The following is a 15,864-nucleotide window of genomic DNA, read 5'->3' as shown; positions in this document are numbered from 1 at the left end:
ATTGGTGCAGCTAAAGGATTATATTACCTCCATTCAGGTAACTAATCAATAAAGTAATAAACATATCATGATCTAACTGGCACGATATATATTTTTTATTTGGTAAAAAATTATTGGGTCAGAATAGATCAAATAACGGGTCAAATACAATTTGCAGAACACAACTCAACCTCCGAAATTGGATTTTGTTTGTTCGAGTTGCATTTTGACATGTTTTGATTCAATAGTTTGATGGGTCATTTCGGGTTTTATGTCAAGCCAACAACCAATTTACAATCCAATTTGCTTAATTTTGAGTAAATTACTTAAGTTGATTTTGTTGCTATAGGTACCAAACATACGATCATTCACCGTGATGTCAAGTCAACTAACATCCTATTGGACGATAAATGGATTGCCAAGGTGTCTGATTTTAGGTTGTCCAAAGTAGGTTCAGTAGGTGGGACAGATACTACCCATGTTAGCACTGCAGTGAAAGGAAGTTTTGGGTACGTAGATCCTGAATACTACAAGCGCCAACGATTGACAGTAAAATCAGATGTTTATTCTTTTGGGGTGGTTCTGTTTGAAGTGTTATGTGGTAGGCAAGCAATAAATCCAAACTTGCCAAGTGGGCAAGTGAATTTGGCTGAATGGGCTTGTAGGAGTTGTGAAAAAAGAAATGTTGAACAAATAATTTATCCAAACTTGAAAGGACAAATAGCCCCAGAATGCTTAAGCAAGTTTGCAGAATTGGCATATCATTGTTTGAGGGAACAAGGGGTCGAAAGGCCATCAATGGGTGATGTTGTAAGAAGTTTAGAATTTGCATTACAGCTCCAAGAGGGTGCAGATAATGAGGTGGATGGATACGTATACCCTTCTTTTCCATTGATTATTAATGGTGATGCTAATGTAAGGACGAATGAAGATGAGATAAGTGAAGTTGAAAGAAAATTGACAAGCAATGGCATATCCATGTCGATCAGTAGGAGTGCCAAAGTGAACAACGTTGCCATTTTCTCTGAGATTGTAAATCCATTGGGTTGATGAAATATTGAAATGTATGAGGCTTTTCAGGTTTAAGGTCCAATTCTTTGTATCATTTTTTTACAGGTTAAACTTGTAAAAGACAACTTACAGGAATCCATTGTATTAAGGCTAAACTTTTTTATTTGGATAAAATTAATGATGAAGTTTCCCTTAATTCTGTTTACAAATTTGATTTGAAAAAGAGGAAATACTCAATCGAAATTACTCTAATAGTCATTGCATCTAAAATAAAAACATATATAAAGAAATACATAATTAGAACTCTATTGAGTACACATTTTGGATAAGAAAATTTAAACTTCCAAGGATCTGAAGTTAAAAAAAAAAAAAAAACGTAAGAGAGATTCTATTCACGTGAAATTATATAAAAAGCAAAATATAGAATCAATTATTTCTTTTCCTACCTAAAATAATTCAGGATTCTTATTTGACATGTCATTGTCACTTGTACACAATAATACAAAGAGGAATCTGGAGGGATCCACAACTTCGTCACAAAATTATCAAGAAGAAATTAAAAGGTTAATGTCATATATAAGAGAACATGCTATCTTTTTTTCTTTTTTCGCTAATCATCTTTCGTACTTAACATAAAGTCGATCAAAATAAATAATATCCTCACCCAAGAGAAGGGGACTAGAGGTTACTATTCTCCCCTAATCATACTCCCTCCGTCCCATATTATAAGTCACCCCTTTCTAAAAATAGTTGAACCACAATATATGTCATTTTATAAAATTTATGCATAAATTACCATATTTTGCCCAATATACCCTTGATTGATTGATTGATTAATTAATCTTGAAAATGTTTTTACTTTGACTAACCTAGGAAATATACAAGTAATTAATTTCATTAGGAGAGTACTTCATTCATTAATTAACTACTTTCTTTATTCACTACTTATTCTATAAAATCTGATTTTGAAAAAAAATATCAACAAACAAATTAAAAATAAAAGATGAAAAAAAATTCAAAAATAATCTTGAAAGTTGAAGCTTCAACAAATTTTATCAAGGAAGATGATATTTCAAAAAGTTCAAAGGATGTAAAAATAGAAGACTCAACCAAAACATGTGAAGGCCAAATTGAGAAAAATCAAGATCCAAATAAAGGAGTTATGCACCATTTAAATAAAAAAATAAATGATTTGTCGAACTAGAACTAAAATTCATTTGTCGTCTAATTTTATTATCAATAACATCAGATTCAGCAGGAAAATTTAGATCAATTTGAAGCAATGGAATTTGAATATTTTGTGATGTTGTCACGCTTGCTTTAAGAGTTTATATATAAAAATATAAAAAAGCATTTTACACAAAATATATAGGAAAATTGAGGTGAGAAAAACTTGATTTTTAAATTTTTTTTGGATCAATTGGTGAAAAATTTGGCTCCAAAAAGTAAATTTAAATAGTCATCTAAATGCATTTATATTTTTGAAATATAACATTTCATCATTTATTACAACGTTGTCATAAACAAACATTAAATAAGGATATAAGAGTAAAATTATCTTATTTCTTAATGCAAGTGCAAAAGGAAAATGTGACTTATAATATGGGACGGAGGGAGTATTAACTAAGAGGACATTGCATATCATTGGTTAATAAATGCAAAATACATACTCCCTCTGTCCCTAATTATCTGTCCACTTTTGAATTGACATAGTAATTAAGAAAACGGAAAAGGGTCAAAATTGCCCATGAACTATGCAAAATAGACCACTTATACCCTCCATTACATTTTGGGATAAAAAATACCCCCACAGTTATCCCAGGAGACCACAAATACCCTCAAGAGTTGACACCCCAATTTTTTAGTGATGTGGCACGCCACATGGGACTAATCCCTCCACCTAAGCATTGCCAACTAAGATTCACTACAAAAGAACTTGACTTTTAGTGGCGACAAAGTCGCCACAAAATTCCAAAATATTGCCACTAAAGGTTATGAGTGATTTTTAGTGGCAACTAAGGCTCCAACAACCATTCGCTAGTAAAACCTATTTTTTCAACAAAAAAATATGATAATTAATTTTCGATTGCGACCTAATTTTCTAAAATAAATAACTTGCAATATCCATATTAAAAACATCCAATATTATTACGAAAAATAATCAAAATTACTTCTCGATTCAAATCTCCTACTATATATATATATAATGCATCATTGTACATTTTATACATTTACATATGACATAAAAATAAAACATATAGTGTCTTCAAATTCCTACTTAATCGATATCATATTTGGTTTTTAAAAAACAATGAAGAAAAAAACACAAAATTAGAATTTAATGTTAAAAACTTTTAGTGATGATTTTCTGGGCTTTTGTGGTGACTGTTGTTGCCGCTAAAGGTCTAGTTCTTTTGTAGTGAATCCTAGTTGGCAACGCTTAGGTGGAAGGAATAGTCCCACGTGGCTTGCCATGTCAACAAAAATTTGGGGTGTTAACTCTTGAGGGTATTTGTGGTCTCTTAGGATAATAGCAGGGGCATTTTTTATCCCAAAATGTAACGAAGGGTATAAATGGTCTATTTCATATAGTTCAGGGGCAATTTTGACCCTTTTCCGTTAAGAAAATAATGATTGATTGAGTTTACCATTTTACCCCTATTAATTATGAAATGGATGAATTAAAAATTCAAGATTTTCAAAAAGTTTTACCTTTTTTCAAAGTAATTAATTGAGGGTATAAAAAGTAAAAAAAAATTGTCTTTTCTTGATTTACCGGGCCTGGATTGGGAATTCCCTCTAAACTTTGGCTTCTTCTATCTTTTCAGGCTCCATTTTTGTGAGATTCTTGTCATCCTCAACCCACCTCTATTTTACTTTATATTTTCTATATTCGGAGAGTAAAATAAAAAATAGACACTCCAACTCACCTCCATATCACTCTCTATTCTTCATGAATAGTATTTCTCAAAATTTGGAGAATTACTATTCACACTCTCTTTGGATAGACTAGTGAAATTTCCATTCATACTACCCTACGGAGAAGATTTTTAAGCAGAAGGAAACAAATTAATCACATCAAGAATAAATACCTTTCCTAATTCACTTGCGACTTAACAGTGCAAAAACACAAAAACTTTGACTAGTCATCCGGATAAAAGAAAAAACAAATTAATAAAGGGGTAGAATCATTAATTAACAGTACAAACAAATTGTATTTCTTTTCCTAGAAATTCAGGATTATTATTTGATGCGTCGTTGCTCGATCTCATTTATACAAGGAGGGATCCACAACCTTTTTTTACAGAATTATTATTACCAAAACAAAAGGTTAACGTCGTATGAGAACATACATTTCATATGTCAGGCAAAAGTAGATATTACTCTTATCGTCTTTTTTAAAATTAGATGATCTAAATATTTGTCATTTTAGAAATTCATGACACAATTGAGTATATTTTTTCCATTTTACCTTTAGTAATAATTATTTTTGGAAATACTAAATAATCAAATTAACTTTTTTATAAGGATGTGAATTGTGATAGTTAAAGCACATACTTTCTAAGTCCCATATTAGTTGATCACATTCCGTTTTACATGATGCTTAAAAAATCATAAATAAGATGATCAATTTTACTAATTTATCCTTCATTCATATTAATGCACATCAAGATAATTTATGAAAAATATGTTTAATACTCTCTGTCCCTTTGTACTGGTCCAACTTTGCTTTTTACTTGTTTTGACAAATCAAGAAAAGAAAATATTTTTTTACCTATTATACCCTCAAATTATTTAGAGAGTTAATGTTTTTGAAAAAGTCTAGAACTTCTTTAATGAGTAAATTGATTGTGAAATTCTATCAGTTAATAGGAATAAAATGATAAATTCACTATGTTAATTATTATTTCTTAATAGGTATACTAAGTAAAAAATAAACAAGTAAATAGGGACAAAGAGAGTAACATAGAACATATGAATAGTATCATTGAAATAGATACAACGTAATTAATGAACTTTTGGAATTTCTAAGCTAGCGTTTGGCCCCAAGTTCTCAATGGTAAATTATATCTGAGTGAAGTTTCACCATGTGTTTGGCCTCAAATTTTCCCAAAAATATTTACTATTTCAAAAAATATGATTTATACTCATAAGTTCTAAAAATTATTCCTATTAAAAATGCCCATAAATTTGTAATATCATTTTATAATGAATATGTTCCATTAAAAAATAACTTTATAACTAATATAATTGTTAACAATCAACAATAACAAAATAACAATATAGGAAAAACAATACATTAGTCACCAATTCAAACTTGTCATTGATTCAGTTATAATTATAACCCATTAAACACAAATTGTTCTTTTTTTCTCAATTTTTCACTCAAATTAGAACTCAAACTTTTCTGGAGTTACAAGTATTAGTTGGAATTAATAAATGATGGATATATAATATAAACGTTTGAGGTACTTTTTGAATTTTTAAAATCCCCAAATATTAGAACTTGGCCCAAATACCTTTTTTTTTTTCTAGTATTTGAGAACTTGAGATACTTGACAAATATATTTGTCAAGTTATATGACCAAATATCACCTTCCAAGTTTTTCCCAAGTATTCTTGGGACCAAACGAATCTTAAATTTGTTTAGGCTTCCAAAGAGTATTAACTATAAGGGTAAAATAAAATTCGGGATATATATATATATATATATATATATATATTAAATGATCAATTAATATGGAACTAAGAGAGTAATGGACTTGTAAACAAAATAATGTGGTTGGGAAGGAAAGTATTTTTTTTTTCCCACCTCATTTTTCCGTTGATGTTGAAAAGTCTTTGGTCAATTTAACAAAGAATCATCCAAATTCCAAAGAAAATAACCCAAAACCTTTCCTTTCAAGTATGTCGACTATTGCTCCAGTGGAACATAACAAAGATTATGAAAATGAAAGGCAGCAGCCATGGCCTACAAGAAAAAGATACACACCCCCAATTAACAAGTTTTGCTCTACCATTTCTATTTCCTTGTGTATTTTCTTGGGTACATAGATGGTCCCCTTCTTTAGTGCAATAATCCTAATAGTAGTAATAAGTTATTTTGATGCACTTATAATAAGTTATTTTGGTATTTATTTTTGTACAAAACTTAAATAAAATGATGTCGGTTTTTAATACAGAAAACTAGAAATGACTTGATCGTCCAACGGCTACTATATATATTTGCACAATAAATAGCACGTACATAGTTTTTCAAGACAACGCCATGTTAGCCATTGCTCTAATTTCCTTTCTCTTCTCACGACTCATAATGGCCACTGTTTCTACCACGCCACTGTATAATGCCACAGTCTTTGTCTTGCTCAACTGTGGCGCACCATCAGCCACCATCGATGAAACTGATGACCGTCAATGGGATACTGATACCCACTTCCCAAATTTCTTACCTTCCAACTTCTCAAGCATATCCACAACAGCCACACCATCAGAAAAACATCCTTCAGTCAAAAGAATTTCTTATACAATTGGTGCTCGTATCATGAAATCTCGATTCACTTACACTTTCCGTGTTTCCCCTGGCGCCAAATTCCTCCGTCTCTATTTTTACCCCGCCAATTACTCTGGCTTCAACAAAGCTGAATCTTTTTTCTCCATCACAGTTAATCATTTAACCCTCTTGAGTAACTTCAGCTCTCGCTGCAGTTACCGATTCGAGTAAAGCTCTTCGAAAAGAAATTGTCATTAATGTTGATGAAACTCAGATTCTTAATGTGACCTTTTCTCCCTCGCCAAACTCTTATGCTTTTGATAGAATGTAGATTGCTCTGTGATATGCTAACTTTAGAAGGAGAGAGTTTAGGAAGAAGAATAATGATTATTATTTACTGAATGTGGCCATGTATCTGGCTTTATACAGATGAGATCACATATGGCATGTGCAGCTACTAACTAACTCTGACACAATTAACTAACTATTAACAAAATTATTTTTATCTCTAATACTCCCCCTCAAACTGGAGCTTTTGTATGCATCAAATACTCCTAGTTTGCTCAGTAGAAGATGGTGTTGTGCAGCACCTAAGCCCTTTGTAGGTACATCTGCCAGTTGCTCTTTAGTGTTGACATACTCTGTGTGAATGAGTCCACCTTTAATCTGCTCTCTCATAAAATGGCAGTCAATCTCAATGTGCTTTGTCCGTTCATGAAAAATAGGTTTGACACTGATTTGAATTACTGCTTTGTTGTCACAGTATAGTTTTACAGGCGTGTCAATGACCACATTTAGCTCCTTTAATACCCCTACTAACCAAATGATCTCTGAGACTCCAGGTGCCATGCTCTTGTACTCAGCTTCTGCTCACAGTATGCTGCTTCTTGGACTTCCAAGATATGATTGAGTTTCCCAGCTTCACCAAATATCCAGACACTGACCTCCTAGTGTTAGGACATGATGCCCAGTCTGAGTCACAAAAGGCTTCTAGTTGTGTGCTGGGAGTGCTGCTCAACAATATCCCTTGTCCTGGACAACCCTTGATATATCTTACCAACCTTAGACATGTTTCCCAGTAAGAAACTTTAGGCTTCTGCATAAATTGGGACAAGAGTTGTACTGCAAAACTTATGTCAGGCCTTGTTGTAGTCAAATATAACAACCTCTCAATGAGTCTTTGATAGGCTGTAACATCTTTGTATATAACATCATCTGTGTTTCCAGTGAGTTCATCATACTCAACTGTATTAAATTTCTTGTTTGGCTCCAAAGGTGTAGCAGCTAGTTTAGAACCACTTAAACCTGATTCAGATATCAATTCCAAAGCATATTTTCTCTGGTTGAGAAGAATATTTGTCTTAGACCTCAATATTTCAATCCCTAGAAAATACTTGAGATCTCCAAGGTCTTTCATGCTGAATTTGCTGTGTAATGCTTTTTTTGTGTCTTGAATTAGCTTGTTGTTGTTACCTGTAATCAGTACATCATCAACATAGATTATGTAACATACGACAATTTAAAATGAATATGAAGAAGCTTGAAATTGAAAGTAGTCATTTTTGGAAAAATTCAGAATTTGGAAATTTGGCTAAGTTCAGAATCTGGAAATTTGGTCAAGTATGGGAAAGAGTGAGTTTTTGGCCATCTTTGAGCAGTCACAACTCCTAGCTCAGGATAAGTTAGGAGTAGTTCCAGTTATTTTTGCGAAGCTTGTGGAATGATCTTTCCAACACCATCGAGTTTGCTCGATTTCGAGTACGTATGAGGTAGTTATGCCCTTTGGAAGTTAGGCAGTTGACAGAGAAATCCGTCCGGAAATTTTAAGGATATTTTGGTCTTTTCCCTAACCAATTCTTTTGGTTATATTATTGTGTTATACTGATTTTTAGATCAGTTTGTCCCATTTTAAAAGAGTGAGAGTTAGGGCTTGGGAGATAAGAGAGAAAGAAGAGAAGAAGAAGATGAGAAAGGGAAGATCAAACAAGGAGATCATCATGGATATCGTCGGGGGTGATCCCTACTAGGTATGTGAGTTCTTAGTGTTGGGGTTGGTCCTTTCCCCCACACTCCAAACTCGTTTTTAATTCCGAAAAAGATTGGTTGTGTTGTTGAAGTTGTTGGTTGTGTTGTTGATTGTGGTGTTGAAGTTCCTTGTTGATTTGGGACATGATTTGGTTGTGTTTTTAAGTTGAATCTCTTGTATGTTGAGGGATTTTATGATCCTTAGTGTTGGGGTTGGTCCTTTCCCCCACACTCCAAATTTGTTTTATTTTCAATAAAAGATTGGTTGTGTTATTGAAGTTGTTGGTTGTGTTGTTGATTGTGGTGTTGAAGTTCCTTGTTGATTTGGGACATAATTTGGTTGTGATTTTGCTGCTGGAACCTTTGAGGTTGAGAGGGTTTAGAGTTGGGAAGAAACAAGGGGAAAAAGTCTGATTTTTGGGGGAAAAGGGCTGGGCTGTCGCGCCAGCTAGCGCACCCCAAAAAGGGACGCTGAACTTTCCCCTTGGGGCAAAGCGCCTGGCAGAACGCCTAGCAGGCCCCTCTGAAGTTTGAGGGCTGGCGCCCCGCACTTCTTAGAGCGCCAAGGACACCAATCCTTCCCTTTACCTTTCATTCCCTACTTTTTCATACATGTTCCTTGGTAAAGTACCTATGTTTTATAGTTGTTTCTAATACTTTAAGGTACATCTTAACATCCCAAACTCATCCATAACATGTGATCAAACGCCTTGAATTCATAATCTGATTCAAGGAGAGTTAGTTTTCAAGTCAAGTGAAGTTAGAAGTCAAGTGAAGTTAGAGCCAAGCTTAGAAGTTAAGTAAGTCAAAGCAAGTTTTTTTTAAAGTTGTTCAAGAGTCTTTAGTGAACGTTTTAACTTCATTTCAAGACTCAAGTTTCAAGTCAAGTAAAAGGGTATAGAGTTTCAAGTCAAGTAAAAGAGTATAGATTTTCAAGCTAAGTAAGAGTCTCAAGTTTCAAGTTGAGTAAGAGTCTCAAGTTTCAAGTTAAGTCAAGAGTTTAAAGTTGAATTCATTTCTCAAAAGGCTATTAGGGAACTAAGTATTCCCAAAAGAGTTTATAAATGTTTTTTACATTTGAGTAAGAGGGGAACCATGTTTTCCAAAATAGCCTTTGGGCTAAGTTTTGAGTAATTACCTCAACTAAAGCAAGATGTGTTTAAAGACACTTATGAGCCAAAGTATTTTTGGGAGTAGTATTGAGCACCGAATTGGGGACACGAGTTCATATTAACTCAACTCTCCATAAGAACCATGCGCCAACATGGGATTTCTCGGGTCATACTTTTTAGATGATCACGAAAGTCAAGCTAGTGGATCCACTTAGTAAAGTTAGCTTCCTGTATCACGGCAAGGTATAGGATGGTCCTTGGGCAACGTGAGGTAAAACATTGTATCATCACTAGGGCTCATAGTGGTGGTTGTCGGTTAAAAAACCTCTCATATAAGTTATATTACTTTTATATAAGTAAAGTTGAGTTGTTATTGTTTTATCATTAACAAGCTAAGTTGTTTATACTGTTTTACAAGCCTTATATATTGCATGTGTCTTATTGCTTTATATATTGAGTTCAGTTATTCATGAGTCGAACAGAGCCAAGGTAAGAGTTCCTTTCTACTATTTCCAAGTTTAAGTTGTGGTTTAGCTTTTCAACTCGCATACTCGTACATTTCATGTACTGATGCCAGTTGGCCTGTATCTTATTATGATGCAGACGCAGGTACCCAGGATCAGCATCCAATACGCCGTTGATCCAGCTGAGCACTCCAGAGTCAGTGGTGAGCCTCCTTGCATTCCGGAGGACTCAATTATTTTGTGTTCTTAGTTTTGTTTTATTAGGGTGCTGCGGGGTCTGTCCCAACATCCATCTCAGTATTTTAGAGGCTTCATAGACAGTTAGTCAGTTAATTTTGAGTCTCTCATCTATGTATATATGTAAATATTCTATTTTGAGATTTGAGTTGTCTTTGTGGCAAGATTTTATAAGTTAAGTTGTTTTGTAACCTTGCATTTGCATTGAGTTATTCTGTTGGGTTAGGTTTCCGCTGAGTTAAGAAAGCCAGGCCAAGGGTTCACTTGGGGCCAAAAATGGTCTCCGGGTGCCGATCCCGCCCAGGGTGTAGGCTCGGGGCGTGACAGATTAGGACCACAGCTACCGCAATGCCCTCCTTCTTGGTGAATAAAGAATGATCATAGGGACTCTGTACATATCCTGCTTCAACCAGGGCCTCAGTCAGCTTGAGGTTCCATTGTCTTGAGGCCTGTTTAAGTCCATACAAGGATTTGAGTAGTTTACATACTTTGTGCTCCCCCTACCTTTGGAAACCCTGAGGCAAATGCATGTAAACTTCCTCAGATAAATCCCCTTGTAGAAAAGCATTGTGAACATCCATTTGAAATAAGGGCCAGTTATGAGATGCTGCAACACCTATCACTATTCTCACAGTGACCATTTTGGCTACTGGAGAGAAGGTTTCATGATAATCTGGACCTTCATTTTGATTAAAGCCTTTTGTAACTAGTTGTGCTTTGTATCTTTCAATGTCACTATTAGCCTTGTGCTTGATTTTAAAAACCCACTTTGATCCAATGGCCTGCTTGTCATCTGGTAAGTCAACTATGATCCAGGTTTTATTTTGATCCAAAGCACTAACCTCAGCTTGCATGACATCAATCCAGTGTTGAGAAGCAGATGTTTCCTGAAATGTTGAATGTTCCACATCAACTGAAGAGGCTGCTACATAGGACTGATAAGTATCACTCATGTTAGAATAGGACAGGTAGTCTGCAATAGGATAGAGACAACTAGAGTTGATTTTGTGAGGCCTTATATAATCCCTATGCCATAGTGGTGGTCTTGGTACTCTACCAGTTCTTCTAGTATCTTCAACTGGTGCTGCAATATCAATGTCTCCAACTCCTGGAGGAAAATCTTTCTCAATATCAGACTCTACTGGTGCAGTAGTTGTATCAGGCATTTGATCAACTGGACCACCTTCCTCTACAGATGATGACTCAGTAGCTTCAGCAAGGTCTGGAATAATGAGACTACCAGGCATTGCTTGTCTGGCAGGACAGACCTCAACTTCAGTTGTACTTATAATATCTTGATCATGTTAGATAGGCAATGCAGTATCAGATGAAACACCAATGTTGTCCTTGAAAGGAAAAATATGCTCCATGAAGGTCACATCTCTGCTAATAAACACTTGATGAATTTCCAGGTCCAATAGTCTATATCCTTTATGAGTTTCTGAATACCATATGAGGGATGCCTTCTTGGCTCTAGGAGCAAATTTATCCATTTTAGGAAGAATTGAAGCAAAACACAAGCATCCAAATGCCCTTAAATAATTCAGAACAGGTTCTTCCCCATATAACATCTCATGTGGGGACTTCCCTTTCAACACTCCAGTAGGAATTTTGTTTATCAAATAAACAGTTGTTTTAACATAATGTCCCCAATATCTAATAGGCATTCCACTATGACATCTCAAAGCCCTTGCAGTATTCATTATGTGTTTGTGCTTCCTTTCTACTACCCCATTTTGTTGTGGGGTGTAAGCACATGAACTTTGGTGCACAATACCAAGAGAGGACAAGAGATTACTACATTTGATATTAAAAAAATTTGTACCATTATCTAATCTAAGAGTCTGTACTTTGACACCAAATTGTGTATTGACCATTATCAAGAAGTCCTTCAAAATGATGTGAACTTCAGTTTTACATTGTATGAGACAAACCCAAGTAAATCTACTAAAATAATCAACAATTGTAACAAAATATTGTTTTTTGTCATAGGTGGGGGTTCTGTAAGGTCCCCAGACATCTACATGCATAAGCTAAAAACACTTAGTTGATTTGCTATGACTTTCAGGAAAAACTGATATACATTGCTTAGCTAAGGGACAAGTTTGACAACTATTATGTCTCCTAACATCTGTATGATCCTTGAGGGATAAAATGTGTTGCATAGCCTTGAGTGAAGGGTGTTCAAGTATGATGTGCCACAAATCAGTGTGATTATCAGGTTTTATTGTTGCACCAATTACTGCAAGTACTTCATCTTTTAACAGATATAAACCATTGTGTTCTCTACCAATCCCAATCACCTTGCCACTATAAAGATCCTGCAATGTACAAAAATTAGGGAAGAAACTAATGCTGCAAGATAGGTCCTTAGTAAGTCTTATAACTGAGAGTAAATTGAACTTGAATTCTGGCACATATAGAACATTTGTCAAGTTCATGTCGCCTAGAATAGTTGAGTTCCCAGTGTTCATTATTCCTGCCTTTTTCCCTGTAGGTAACTTTACTGTGTTGGACCCCTCCAATCCTTTTAAATTATGTAATATGTTTTTGCATGATGTGACATGGTGTGTTGCCCTTGAGTCAATAATCTATTCAAATGCGGAGGATTTTGGTAGAAGTAACATATTACCTGCTAGGTTGGCTTTGTACTCATGTTGCTCTTTGTTATGCACCAGATTCCTGAACTGATCTAACTCCTTATTGTTGAGCTTAGTGTGATCCTGAATTGGTCTGTCAGTTGTTGCATTATTATCATAAGGTGATTTGGAGTGCTTGAATTGGAACTGCCCATACCAGTCTGATAGGAACCTTGTTGTGTGGATCTGGAATTGCCCATTCCAGTTTGATAAGGACCTGGTGTTCCAGTTTGATAAGGACCTGATTGTGCAGGTTTTCTCTTGCTCTTGAAGTCTAATGGATATCCAACCAACCTATAACAATCAGCAGTGAGATGGTTCTTAAATCCACATATTTCACATGCAGTCGCTAATAGTGGTTTCTTTCCTTTGTAGTGTTGCCCTTTTCCAGCTAACAGTGTGAGTGGTTCTTTGTTGGATTCTACCACCCCTAGTACATGTTGACTCTCCTCTTGCACTACAATGAAATAGGCTTGGTTTACATTAGGTGTTTCTGTTTTCAGAAGAATATCACTCCTCACATGACTGAATGTCTCATCACAAGTGTTACCAAGTCATCACCACCACCATCCGATCTGTGCCGATACTTTTTAATAGCAGGGATAAAAAACGCAACCGACAATTGTGATGGAAAATTTGTGATTGGATATGGTAATGTTTATAAAGGGTACCTTGACAATGGTACAACCACAGTTGCAATGAAGAGATCGAATCCTTCATCAAAGCAAGGGATTCGCGAGTTCCAAACAAAGATTGAGATGTTATCATCAAAACTAAGGTATCGACATCTAGTGTCCTTAATTGGTTATTGTGATGATAAGAATGAGATGATCTTGGTTTATGATTACCTGGCTAATGGAACCCTTCGTGATTTTCTTCTCATTAAGATTTATTTTTCCTTAAAGAAAAGACAAAACATTACCATAAATGTTTTTACTTTTCTTGAAAGGAAAATATAATATTCTTTCATAGTTGGTTTATTCTCTCCCTTTAGGACTCTTTTTCTAGTAAGAAAAAGTTTTAGGACTCTATAAATATAGGTTTGTTTCTTCTAACACAAAAAAAAAACAATAATAATATCCACGATGTAGTCGTTTAAGAGTCTTGTTTATGGGGAGATTTATTCTCTCTAAAGTTTCAATGTTGTTCTTTATATTAGTTTTGATATAATAATATTTTGATTTTTTAGTATAAGTTTTTGTTATCTGAATTATCAACTATATAATTTGCAAATTGTAAGCTTCCGCATGACGCCCTAATCACCCTTCATAACCCAACAAATAATGCTCCTCTTCGATGGAAGAAACGCCTTGACATTTGCATTGGTGCAGCTAATAAATTAGTACTAACAAACATATCATTATTGGGTCAGAATAGGTCAAAGACAATTTGCAGAACATGACTCAACCTCCCAAATTGGATTTTGTTTGTTCGAATTGCATTTTTACATGTTTTGATTCAATAGTTTGATGGGTCATTTCGGGTTTTATGTCAAGCCAACAACCAATTTACAATCCAATTTGCTTAATTTTGAGTAAATTACTTAAAAAGATAAGTTAGATTTTGTTGCTATAGGTACCAAACATACGATCATTCACCGTGATGTCAAGTCAACTAACATCCTATTGGATGATAAATGGGTTGCCAAGGTGTCTGATTTTGGGTTGTCCAAAGTAGGTGGGACAGATACTACCCATGTTAGCACTGCAGCGAAAGGAAATTTTGGGTACGTAGATCCTGAATACTACAAGCGCCAATGATTGACAGTAAAATCAGATGTTTATTCTTTTGGGGTGGTTCTGTTTGAAGCGTTATGTGGTAGGCCGGCAATAAATCCAAACTTGCCAAGTGGGCAAGTGAATTTGGCTGAGTGGGCTTGTAGGAGTTGTGAAAAAAGAAATGTTGAAGAAATCATTGATCCTAACTTGAAAGGACAAATAGCCTCAGAATGTTTAAGCAAGTTTGTAGAATTGGCATATCATTGTTTGAGCGAACAAGGGGTCGAAAGGCCATCGATGGGTGATGTTGTAAGAAGTTTAGAATTTGCATTACAGCTCCAAGAGGGTGCAGATAATGGGTGCAAATACCCTTCTTTTCCCTTCAATTCGTGGTGATGCTAATATAGCGACGTCGAATGAAGATCATGAGATTTTCTCAGATTTAAGTGAAGTTGAAAGCAAATCGATCAGTGGGAGTGCCAAATTGAAGAATGTCACCATTTTCTCTGAGCTCATGAATCCAGTCGGTCGATGAGGCTTTTCAGCTTTAGGTTATCAAGTTAAAGATCCAAATAACAAGTTTCTGTTCTTTTCTTTTTCTTTTTGTATTTTCCTGGGTAAATATATGGTTACCACTTTTACTGCAATAATTTTCACCTTTAATTTCTTGCCATTAATTCTTTGACGATCAGATCAACTCTTGCATCACTGATTTTTCAGTCCTTCGAAATCAGTTAACTATTTAATTAATTGAGGTGCGTAGTTGAATAAATACTACTCCCTCTCATCATGCCAATTTATGTGACGATTTTTGAAATTTGAGATTCAAAGTCTGAGTATTTCTTTAATTGTAATTTTTTCATATATTTTATAAATATTTTAAATTATCAAATATTATGATCCTTTATAATATTTTTTTCAAGTAGTTTCTTAATATGAAAATTTTATTTCAAAAATCAAATATTTCTTAGTAAAAAACGTGTGCACATACTTCAATATTGTGATGGTTTAAATTTAACTTTAATTATAAGGTTATTATAGTCAAAATACATAATTTTTTAAGGGATCTATAAACTAAAAAATTTGACAAGTATAGTGCTCCCAACTCCTAAGAGGTAGCCTTTTGCTCCTCATTTTCCGCTAATGTTGAAAAATCTTTGGTCAATTTAACAATGAATCATCCAAATT

At 34.5% G+C, this 15,864-nt stretch overlaps 2 protein-coding genes across 2 annotated transcripts in view; one reads left to right on the top strand and one right to left on the bottom strand.

The window, feature by feature from the left end:
• The window catches only part of LOC125810727 (glycine-rich RNA-binding protein 3, mitochondrial-like), a 193,882-nt gene extending 180,225 nt beyond the window's left edge, over positions 1-13,657 (bottom strand). The window contains exon 1 of the mRNA XM_049490206.1: positions 13,653-13,657. The gene's annotated coding sequence lies outside the window, so the exon portion shown is untranslated. The remainder of the gene's footprint in view (positions 1-13,652) is intronic.
• Positions 1-15,864, top strand: part of LOC125810966 (receptor-like protein kinase FERONIA) — a 34,050-nt gene that overhangs the window by 1,882 nt on the left and 16,304 nt on the right. The window lies entirely within an intron of this gene.

This window comes from Solanum verrucosum, unplaced genomic scaffold (assembly GCF_900185275.1).
Source record: "Solanum verrucosum unplaced genomic scaffold, falcon-dt-bn FXZP01000032.1, whole genome shotgun sequence".
Taxonomy (NCBI): Eukaryota; Viridiplantae; Streptophyta; class Magnoliopsida; order Solanales; family Solanaceae; genus Solanum; species Solanum verrucosum.
Note: the sequence above shows the minus strand (reverse complement) of the source record. Positions and strands in the feature narration are given on the sequence as shown.